The sequence below is a fragment of the Schistocerca nitens genome, chromosome 7, assembly GCF_023898315.1.
Source record: "Schistocerca nitens isolate TAMUIC-IGC-003100 chromosome 7, iqSchNite1.1, whole genome shotgun sequence".
Lineage (NCBI taxonomy): Eukaryota > Metazoa > Arthropoda > Insecta > Orthoptera > Acrididae > Schistocerca > Schistocerca nitens.
In genome coordinates, this window is record NC_064620.1 from 46,425,491 (window position 1) to 46,438,078 (window position 12,588).

Below are 12,588 nucleotides of genomic sequence, written 5' to 3' on the forward strand. Positions count from 1 at the left end.
CAAACCTTCAATCAGCCAACAAGGAAGACTGGAAGCACGTAAAGTTTTTGAACTGTGTGGCAGACCTTAGCTTTTCAAACTTTTAAAATTGTTGCATCACAAAATTACAGCAACTTAGCATGAACGTTTGTTGCTCATTGTCCCAATTGCATTACCAAGCAGGGTCCCTTTCTTTTCCGGAATGAACCCGAGTGTCGTTGAAATTCAAACGCCAGCATCATTCGATTTCACTGCTTTAATTTCAAAGTTCAGTTAAGGTATTCATAGCTGGCTACAATATTCAGATTACACAAGCACAAATTGAGAGTGCGAGTTTTGTTACCGTATTTTAGCTTACCTGTGACTGCAGCTCAGCTTGGTACGTACTAAATTTTACTATTGTTAATTGTTCAGAAACATTTAATTCAAGTTCGAAGTTGAATCTCTTATTTCTAAATTGCGTAGATTCAAGTAGCTTTGGAAATGATTGTTGAGGTAGCCCAAGACTAACTGTATTTTACTGAATTTCGATATGCTTCAGAAACAAAGTTCACTATTAATTTCAGTCACTAAATTAACTTTCAATTTTCCAGTTTTATTAATTCTTTTGCTTAATTAAGTCAGGGTGTAGCGAAATTTATTACTTCAGACAAACATTCAGTTTTCACACAACACGTGTCAACCTTCAGTTGCCACGCTTTTAGTGCTAATTATATGTGGAATAACCTTTCTTTTTCAGTTATTATAGTAATTGTCCATAGGATTGGCGACTGTAATTTTCCCCAAATCTCAAATATCTAATTACCGCTAGTTAATTGTTAACGTAACGGCCGCACATTTACTTTCTTTATTAACTTTACCCCTATTTCAAAATTAATTTCCACCAGTTTCATTTGCATTTTTCCTTTCATTTAGATGTAACCCTTTCCTCCCTCTTTACCGACAAATTAACTTCGGTGGCGATTGCTTTTCCCAAATTTCCATTAGGTACACGCGGTTTCATTTTTCACTGTCATTAAGGTCGATAAGTGAGGGGGAGGTTACAAGTTGGTTTGCATATCTACAAGTATAGGTAATTTTGATAGGAATAACTAAAATGCGTACCTAACAATTAACAGTGAAGCATAAACATGAAATAATCGATCATGGGAACCTGAAACAGCTTCCAAAAGACTGAAGAATCCTCTACAGACAAATCACGGGCAGGTGGAACATAGCCCCACACTAATTCGGACAACTCCGCGCATGTACAAGTTTGGCAGCTTGAGAGCGCCTGAAAAACTTTTCCGGCTAGAGTGTTGAAGCTTGCTCTCACTGCTTCTACAGCAAACAGGCACAACACAGGTAGCTAGAAGCGGGAGAAGGCGCTGCATGTACGCGATTTCAGCTCTGCGCAAGCGCATGAGCCCTCTGGCAGTTGCTAGAACCAACCCTTGAAGTCACGAAAGATGCCGTGCGAGTTTAGGCATGTTCTAAACATCTACGTCACACATTCTCCGACGGCCAATGAGCGTTACTTGTGTTCTGGCCTTTTGGGCGGTAATGTGTGAATGTCGTAGCCAGTGCGAGCGTGAAATGTGATCGTAGCGCGATATTTAGTGAACTTTTACTCCATTTATTGCACGTTGTCATCGGTGATGGTGGTGGTAAGCAACTAATTGTACATAAGCAAGGGAGATACATAATTAACAGGATACATGATTTCTTGAAGCACATAGAACGGGTATGCGCGCACAGTAACTGTCACCTGGAATCGGGCACGCTCCAGTCCCTGTCCGTTACTTGACCTGCGCACATCAAGATCATTCGTGGGTCGCACTAAGCAGTGTCACCGTCTTGTAAGGTGTTACCGCTCCCTTTATTTGAACACTGAATTTGGTTACAAGTTTGGTAGAGAATTCAAGGGACAGCACACACTTCTCCCTGGCAGAGGTTACGCAAAGAATTAGAAACCTCGAATACAGCAGTTCTGTGAAATAATGCACAGTCCATCACAACGCTTTGAGAATTCCAGTCAGAAACAAACTTGTAAGGTGGCTATAATTTCGCACCTTACACGAACTTATCCACTTACTTTGCCGTGATCTACAAACACAATTAGGTATCATGTGATAGGTTGTACATCGTATATATGAATACATAAAAGAGACTGACATTGTCACATACGTCTTGTAAATAACTGTTGACGCTTATTGCATGAAAGGTGATGGAGTGTCTTTATTATAAAAACGGCGTAATGAATGATTGTCTATACTAGTAGAGGTTGGAACGCCAGTGGAGATGAAACGGCAGGCAGAACTCAAGCTATGGGTGGAAGGCCCGCACAGGTGTTGGTCCTGCTTAAACACAGGAAGTAGCTAGACAGACGTCGTGGCACCTGAGCTCTGGAGCACAATAGGGTGACGGCCGACCGCTATTGTAGTAGAGGCCGGAAGGATCACCGGATAATACTTCCGAACGCTGAAAATCTTGGACGCAGCTGAGAGGAACGAGGAAGTGTTACCTCGGAAACCACGCAGGCTGGGTTATTTCCAAGGAATTTTACTCAGAAGCGTACCATTGTGCGAGTGTAGGTTTTTCATCGCAAACTTTCCTCGCTGGACGACAAAAGATTAAAATATGGTTCGTCGGCGTTCGGAAGAATTTGTAGGGAGGGAGAATATTCCGTGGTTTAGGGAGTATGATTCGTTATGGGAATTACGATGGTGGGGAGACAAGCCTTGCTGGGAAGCCAGCTGTGGAGAGACTTGGTCTTCTGTTGTGAGCGCCCGGGTGTGACGGTCGCTCGGTATCAGTTTCGTCGGTATGGACGGACTTGCTGTCTTTGCTCTCAGGAGAGTTTATAGTTAGAACAGTTAAGCACTGTACTGTTGCGAACCTATACGATTCTGGACTTCACCTACGGGTTGGAAGTCGTTATTGAGTACGCAGCGTCCAGTAATTGAGAGCACTTTCTCTGCCTATACTTATGTTGAGACGTTACCTGGACTCCGTCCTTGTGGCTGGGACTTCGCGTTTCTCGTCTATAGAACACAGAGGGGAGAAGACAGTATCAGAGTATATTAGTCTACCGCCTCCTGCCATCCTAGTGTTCGAAAGAATTTATTTGTGGCTGGAGTTCTTCCATCGGCGCAGACGAGTACGAGAACCATCACATACGGTGATATCGCAGATTTCTTCGGCTTATTAGGGCTGTAAAAGCTAAACAGCTGTGATCACGTTAGTTTATTTCCACTGAGGTTCCACGCCACCGTAGATTATCTTTTAAAGTAGTGTCTTCTAGTGTTTGGTACGTAGATGATGTCAGTCATTTAGCGTTATTGATATTAGACCGCGCAGTCATAATAAGGGGCAGAGTTGGTGTGGTGTGCGTACTGTAAGACCTTCGGTACACACACCATCAGATTATTTGACTTGTCGCTCTAGCGAAGTAGGTGAGTGTCAGCAATATGTCTCGTGGTCTTATCGTGGCGTGTTTATCTTCTGCTGTTAGGTGGCTGTCAAATGGCTCTGAGCACTATGCGACTTAACTTCTGAGGTCATCAGTCGCCTAGAACTTAGAACTAATTAAACCTAACTAACCTAAGGACATCACACACATCCATGCCCGAGGCAGGATTCGAACCTGCGACCGTAGCGGTCACGCGGTTCCAGACTGAAGCGCCTTTAACCGCACGGCCACACCGGCCGGCTGCTGTTAGGTCAGACGATAGAAATGCCACTTGCACGCTTAGAGTAGCAGATTGACGGTGACCAACTTTAAATAGAACTTGATTAATTTTCACACATATTTATTAAAATAATAAATAACATAGACATTACGTAACTTGATTCTGGATGCTGTTTACAATTGACAATCTGAAGTTCCTTTGGTTTTGGTACGTTAATCTTTTTGTCACATAGCTCTGATACTTGACAAAGTGTCTATACATTTCTCTTCATGGCTATGTACAGGAATATGATAATCTTATCAAGCGCAGACTGAAACTTGACTATAGACTGGTACAGACTAATTCAGACTAAGGCAGACTGACTAATCGGAGGTCTGTACACTCGTTATAATACCTCGAGCGTTCAGGTATCACTGTGCGAGTGTGATCCGCGAGGAGAAAAGGTTCTACGTTAGCAGCAATCTCATAGGCTGCGTTAAATATTAATACGCGGATCGGCGGAAGCAGAATTTGGTCCGTCTCTAAGGCAGCGCCATCTCGTAGTGCGGAGACGGACGAGCGCTGCGCCTGCGCTGTTGTACTTAGCGGGGCGCGCTCTAGTGGGAAAGTTGTGTACGCGCTGACTACGCGGAACTATGTACACAACAGTTGGGCAATTGATTAGTAATTTTACTTAGGAAATGTAAACTTTGTAATATAAAGTTTTTTAAAAATCTACAATAAATATATAAGCAGGAACAACGTTTATCATTTAGTAGTATTAATTGCGTTCATCTTTCATTCATGTTTAGACTGTAATTTACAGAATTAAGAGATCCTAAGATCTGCTTCACGGGTAGTCAGGCAGGGCCAAATCTTCATTTTAGCGTTTATTATTCACCGTTGCGTATATTCATTTTTACAACCGCAATGGAGTAGCATCTTGGAAACTGTATACTGTATTCGTGATAAGAATAAACCCAATGTAAACATTACACCATATATTCTTCCGCGTTTGTTGGGATCTCATTGGTTTTCGTTTCACGTGGAGCGGAAGCTATGCCGGCAGGAGTACAGTCAAGTACAATAAATATACGTTTTATGCTGTACGTTAGGCGCATATCGACTTTACAATAGTACGGGACAACTGCTTTATCTGGCGCAACTAACCTGCAGTTATGTGAACAGTTGCAACTAATTGTAAAAAGAGACGAGCAGAGAAACGATATAGCTTCGATTGTCACTCAATTTTTAAAGACAGTGAAATAATATTCGGCAAAACTCCAGCAATACCTCACAGCGAATTCTTTCTGGGTGAGATATGTGCGATGCAAAAGCGTATCCAGGGATTTCGCAGTATAGTTAAATATTGAAGTCACTGAAGGTATTACTTAAAGTCATTCTGTAACACGCCCGGGAGTACAAAAGGGTTGGGTACCTTAAACTTGTTGTCGTTTCGACCGTGTGCCCTGTCCACACCACGTACCTGATAATTCCGCGGCGGTCGTATGTTCTGCTCCACACTGCTGTTAGCTTACCTGAAATTATCTATCGAAAAATGCAAGCGGGTTTAGGGGAGCCACTCAACGATAAAACACAACACTGTCCTACGTCTGGTACGAGCAACTATATTCCGAGACGATAAGAAATCACAGGTTGCACTGTTTACACTCTAAGTCGTAAATGTTTATCCAGATTAACAATCTTGATGATTATCTGTCCACAATATCATTCACACGAGCGTACGCGTAACCGACACGACGCGGGTGATTGTTGATGATGCGGAAGCCGAATGATCGAACCAAAGTTCTTACGCTCGTCACACATACAAATGTCTGGTAATAGTCCTCCTTGACATTAGTAATGATATAACACTGTTCGTAAAGTTAATTTTTCAGTTCTCAGTTCTCACTTTTACGAGCGTGCGCGTAACCGTCGCGACGCGGCTGATTGTTGATAATGCGGAAACGTGATGACCGAACGCACATTCTCACGCTCGCTACAAATCACTGGCACTTAATTGCACTCTTTTATGGTAACTAATTTCTACTGATTCACATCAGTTCATTCTGGAAGACCGAACACAGCACGGATGACTGATACTGTACGGTACGACACGCAACGAGAGAATACACATATACTTTATCAGCAGTACTGCTCATTTTTAAATAACTTCTTGATGCATTTTTCCTCTGAACCATTTGCATATTTTATCACTTTACTGTGATAGCACTTTTAGCAACACCTTAACTTCAATAATAACAATGCCTCTCACATGCAGAGCTACACACTTCACAACAGAACAGTTCCGTGTCCCGCGCTCGACTCTTACAGACGCGGCTGCCCGCAAAGATAGTCCACAACAAAGCCAGCAATATGACAATACGCTTAAAATTCGTCTAGTAATCTGTGAAATACATTTCAGTAGTGGAATTCTCATCTGCTACACTGATAATCGGCCGATCAGCAAAATTCACGAAGTCACCGAAGCCCAACGTTTTCTCCCCTTCTTTTGACGTGCCGTTCTGTATCCTGGCAGCGTGCAGCGATGACGTGTGACAAAGCTTCGTGCATTAACTGTACAACGTCTGCCAGCTTAAATGTCTTGTTATTTCTCGCGGCAAATCCTCCCCAGGTTCTGTAGCCATATAGTGGCAACTGCTAAAATGTGGCATTCATATTGTGTGCTCGATGCTGTGAAAATTATTATTTTTCAAGTTTCTACGACTCTTGCCACTGTTCTTCGTGTCAGATCACATCTGGCGTAGTTCAAATCAAGACTATCTGATTTATCGTTTTTATCCTAAAATTTGATTTCTTATGTTTCTGCCTGTTGGCTTCTGTTTCGAGTTGGCGAAACGTCAGTAAAATCATTAGATGAACGTCGGCCGAACAACCCGAGACAGAAGCCAATAGGCAGTTTGTCAACAAGTGGCCACGAAAGCCTTAACAATTTTGTATTGTTATGTTTCCTTAATTTGACACCTGTACTGCGGGATGGACACAAGCTTGCGGGGGCTCTATGCTCTGGGGAAGGTACACGTTCATATCCATGGGTCCAGTAGGACTCGTGCAACGCACCATGACGGCCAAGGAGTATCTTACACAGGTTGCAGACCTCGTACACCACTTTCCCGACGGCAGTAGCATTTTTCAGCAAGGTAATGCGCCATGTCACAAGGCCAGGAGTATGATGGGGTGGTTCGAGTAACACAGTGGCGAGTCCCACTTCATGTGCTGCCCCCCGGCTCGCCAAATCTGAACCCGATCGAACACATATGGGGCATAACTGAACGTGGAGTCTGAGCTCATCGCTCCCCTCCGCGGAATTTTTGGGAATTAGATGCATATGTGGTGCCAACTCCCTCCAGCGCCCTACCATGGCCTCACTGCTTCCACGACACGTCTCGTCGCCGCTGTTAGCCGTGCCAAAGACATAAGACACATGTGTGAGAAATCTTATGGGACTTAACTGCTAAGGTCATCAGTCCATAAGCTTACACACTACTTAACCTAAATTACCATAAGGACAAACACACACACCCATACCCGAGGGAGGACTCGAACCTCCGCCGGGACCAGCCGTACAGTCCATGACTGCATTTCATGACAAAGGTGGACTTACCAGGTATTAGGTAGGTGGTCGTGATGTTCTGGTTGAGCTGTGTAATACTTAAGGAGGATCAATTCCAGTAAAATAACACCAGTATACGTGTGCTACGGCTGCTGATCAGTCAGCGTCTTTGTGTTTGTTTACATTATATTTTTTCTTATAATGAATATAGACAAAGTCCGCAGCGTTTGTAGTCAACAGGCAGTGATCAAGCGTATATCTGGTATCCATACATGTAGTGGACTGTTAAGGCAGCCAGTCCACAGTGAAGTAGCCGAAAGGGCAGGCGTCAACTCACGCCGTCTGGCGTTAAGTCTGGAACAGGATTCGTAATGAATGTGATAAAGAAAAGAACGTAGCTACTAGAACACTTAACTTTTATATTGTCCTTTGGTATACAGCATTCTGGATGATACAAGTGAGACTCTATCTTGAGGTATATGCAACGTTACAAATAGTTAATGGCGCCTTGCTAGGTCGTAGCCATTAACTTAGCTGAAGGCTATTCTAACTGTCTCTCGGCAAATGAGAGAAAGGCTTCGTCAGTCTAGTCGCTAGCAAAGTCGTCGTAGAACTGGGGCGAGTGCTAGTACGTCTGTCTAGACCTGCCATGTGGTGGCGCTCGGTCTGCGATCACACAGTGGCGACACGCGGGTCCGACATGTACTAATGGACCGCGGCCGATTTAAGCTACCACCTAGCAAGTGTGGTGTCTGGCGGTGACACCACAATACAGACGGAATACTAGTGTGACGTGCCGTCTTTCTTATCTTTCTTGTTGTTTAATCTTCCGGTCGTATATGGCTTTGGAATATACAGGGTGGTTATAATTAACCATTCGTTATTTGAGACGGGCCCCATGAAAAATGAGCTATCGTAGGGCAACGAATATAGCAAATAAGCATTCGAACACATATACCGGGTGATCAAGAAGTCAGTATAAATTTGAAAACTTAACAAACCACGGAATAATGTAGATAGAGAGGTAAAAATTGACACACATGCTTGGAATGACATGGGGTTTTATTAGAACCAAAAAAAAACACCCCATATTGCTAGACGCGTGAAAGATCTCTTGCGCGCGTGGTTTGGTGATGATCGTGTGCTCAGCCGCCACTTTCGTCATGCTTGGCCTCCCAGGTCCCCAGACCTCAGTCCGTGCGATTATTGGCTTTGGGCTTACTTGAAGTCGCAAGTGTATCGTGATCGACCGACGAATCTAGGGATGCCGAAAGACAACATCCGACGCCAACGCCTCACCATAACTCCGGACATGCTTTACAGTGCTGTTCACAACATTATTCCTCGACTACAGCTGTTGTTGAGGAATGATGGTGGACGTATTGAGCATTTCCTGTAAAGAACATCATCTTTGCTTTGTCTTACTTTCTTATGCTAATTATTGCTGTTCTGATCAGATGAAGCGCCATCTGTACGACATTTTTTGAACGTTTGTATTTGTTTGGTTCAAATAAAACCCCATGTCATTCCAAGCATGTGTGTCAATTTGTACCTCTCTATCTACATTATTCAGTGATTTATTCAGTTCTCAAATTTGTACTGACTTTTTGATCACCCGGTATTTTAATTTCTACATCAGAGGGTAACCTTTGTTAATCACCTACCGTGTTTACGTTCCAGGTCACACACGTTGCTCAGCGTGACGGCCATCTGCATCCACGAGAGCCTGGAACCGCAATGCAAATATCATTTCATAGTTGTTTGCAGCACTTTTCGTGCGATGGGCCTTGGACCGTTCAGGGGTTGTGACACAACTTGTGCACATTTCATCCAGCACTCTCAGAAACCGCCACAGCGACTTTCTTAACATTTTGTGACGCAGTTGGCCGTCTACCTCTCCCAGGAGCGATTCCGACATCGCTACCTCATTCGATCTTCCGAATCATGTTCTTAAAACCGAGTGCGGAAAGAAGATCTCTTTGTATTCCTTTAATGCATCGATACTCGTGAAGAGCAGCCGTTATTTCAATTAAACAGCTTTAATACTAAGAACCTACTCTCCTAGTCCAGACCCCTGTGGACTCTGCAAATATAATTCACAGTGACGATTATGTTTCGACACTGTGTCGCCGTACCAGTACTGGCGCCTAACGGCAAGACCTAACAGTAACATTACTAACAACGCAAATCCTGCATTCCACAGGTTGAACAACATTCCTAAAAACTTGGGTACCAATACGGTAAATGGTTTTCCGTCTACAGTGGCTCAAGTAGCGAAAGTTTAATTATAAGGGGTTCGTTACTCACTGCTTACTGCCTGCCGCGAAGAAGAGGCGCCACCAATTGTGGGAACGAGAAGGTAATTTCCCCCTCTGAGTCAGTACTGGAATCGCAGAATGTAGCGCACTGGCGTCCACCTCAAAAATATCGAAACTTCTGATTCAAATTACTCCTTCAAATCTCTCTTTTTACTATTCCAATAGTTCTCAAACAGAGGTTTCACTTAACGTGAAGGTTCAAAGTTCAAACTTCAAAACTGAAATAGCAAAGAGCGGTAACAGCTTCAGCAGTCATATACCCCTTGCAATCGAGGGATGTTGCTGTCCCCTGAACTATCTTAGACCGCTATAAGGGAAAACTTTTTAGAGTTTCTGTAATAATGGGCTATTAAATTTTTAAAATTTTACTCTTAATATTATTGAACATTGCTGGAGGAGGAGATCAGTGTTTAACATCCTGTCGACACCGAGGGCATTAGAGACGGAGCACAAGCTCGAATTAGGGAAGGATGGAGAAGGAAAACGGCCGCGTTCTTTCACAGGAACCGTCCCGGCATTTGCTTTAAACGACTTAGGGAAATCACTTAAAAACGTAAATCAGGACGGCCGGACGTGGGTTTAAACCGTCGTCCTCCCGAATGCGAATTTAGTGTGAGAGGCACCCACATGCCTTGCTCATACTGTGGCATGAAGCAGTCAGGCCTGCAAGATGAGTGGTCTGCCAAGCGAGTGGAATCATTCTTATTTATCGAGTAACATGAGCTCTAGTACTCACAAATAAGTTACAAATTATTCTCCTGTTTGAATATTACGCAACGGAAACGGATAACGCACATCTGACTATTAGTAATTTACACAACTCTGACTGTTCACTACGCACTGGCAATACCACATTTTTTTCTTACCCAACGGCTTCGATCAACACGTGGCCATCGCGCTGAATATGAATGGTGCACACATTATAAATTCTGGATATAATGACAACATACTATTCGAAGGAAAAGGCCACCAATCTTTTTCTTTTCACTATCTTTTTATTCTGATAAATTCTATAACCTAAACACACCATTAAATTTTCTGCAACAATTACACATGAGAAACTCCGCCCAGTGGGCATGGCTTTACATTGGTGATTCTCTATCTTGTGGTCTCGTAATTATCTAACACTATAGAGCACTTTCTGGATAGGATGGTGGATCTTTTGCTATATTCACACTTCGACTCTCACACCCATCATCACGAAAGTTTCCTCCAGACCGACCAGTACAAAAAGAAACATGCATAACCCACTGCCTCTGAGTCTATCTTGCTACTCTCCCATGCAAACCACACATACTTATATTACATGAAATACACCATGCTGGCAACATGGAATACAACACAAGGGATAGTCACAACATTATACACTCCTGGAAATGGAAAAAAGAACACATTGACACCGGTGTGTCAGACCCACCATACTTGCTCCGGACACTGCGAGAGGGCTGTACAAGCAATGATCACACGCATGGCACAGCGGACACACCAGGAACCGCGGTGTTGGCCGTCGAATGGCGCTAGCTGCGCAGCATTTGTGCACCGCCGCCGTCAGTGTCAGCCAGTTTGCCGTGGCATACGGAGCTCCATCGCAGTCTTTAACACTGGTAGCATGCCGCGACAGCGTGGACGTGAACCGTATGTGCAGTTGACGGACTTTGAGCGAGGGCGTATAGTGGGCATGCGGGAGGCCGGGTGGACGTACCGCCGAATTGCTCAACACGTGGGGCGTGAGGTCTCCACAGTACATCGATGTTGTCGCCAGTGGTCGGCGGAAGGTGCACGTGCCCGTCGACCTGGGACCGGACAGCAGCGACGCACGGATGCACGCCAAGACCGTAGGATCCTACGCAGTGCCGTAGGGGACCGCACCGCCACTTCCCAGCAAATTAGGGACACTGTTGCTCCTGGGGTATCGGCGAGGACCATTCGCAACCGTCTCCATGAAGCTGGGCTACGGTCCCGCACACCGTTAGGCCGTCTTCCGCTCACGCCCCAACATCGTGCAGCCCGCCTCGAGTGGTGTCGCGACAGGCGTGAATGGAGGGACGAATGGAGACGTGTCGTCTTCAGCGATGAGAGTCGCTTCTGCCTTGGTGCCAATGATGGTCGTATGCGTGTTTGGCGCCGTGCAGGTGAGCGCCACAATCAGGACTGCATACGACCGAGGCACACAGGGCCAACACCCGGCATCATGGTGTGGGGAGCGATCTCCTACACTGGCCGTACACCACTGGTGATCGTCGAGGGGACACTGAATAGTGCACGGTACATCCAAACCGTCATCGAACCCATCGTTCTACCATTCCTAGACCGGCGAGGGAACTTGCTGTTCCAACAGGACAATGCACGTCCGCATGTATCCCGTGCGACCCAACGTGCTCTAGAAGGTGTAAGTCAACTACCCTGGCCAGCAAGATCTCCGGATCTGTCCCCCATTGAGCATGTTTGGGACTGGATGAAGCGTCGTCTCACGCGGTCTGCACGTCCAGCACGAACGCTGGTCCAACTGAGGCGCCAGGTGGAAATGGCATGGCAAGCCGTTCCACAGGACTACATCCAGCATCTCTACGATCGTCTCCATGGGAGAATAGCAGCCTGCATTGCTGCGAAAGGTGGATATACACTGTACTAGTGCCGACATTGTGCATGCTCTGTTGCCTGTGTCTCTGTGCCTGTGGTTCTGTCAGTGTGATCATGTGATGTATCTGACCCCAGGAATGTGTCAATAAAGTTTCCCCTTCCTGGGACAATGAATTCACGGTGTTCTTATTTCAATTTCCAGGAGTGTAATTACATCACTTTCAGCTTTCCCACTTCAATAAGTATTCATCCCAGTTTCACACGACACTGCCCTACTTCGTAACTTTTCTTTCCTACTATGAAATCTGGAGGGTATATGCACGTCTTCCTGTGCAATGCAAGCCAAGTGGCGTTGCTGGATAGACGGCTGACTCACCTTGCTTCACTCTTAGAGTATTATAGTTTGAATCAAGCGTCACACGGAAACATAACACGCAAAGTAATATTAAGAACATATTCATCACACACGCGATTCCTCAACTGATAC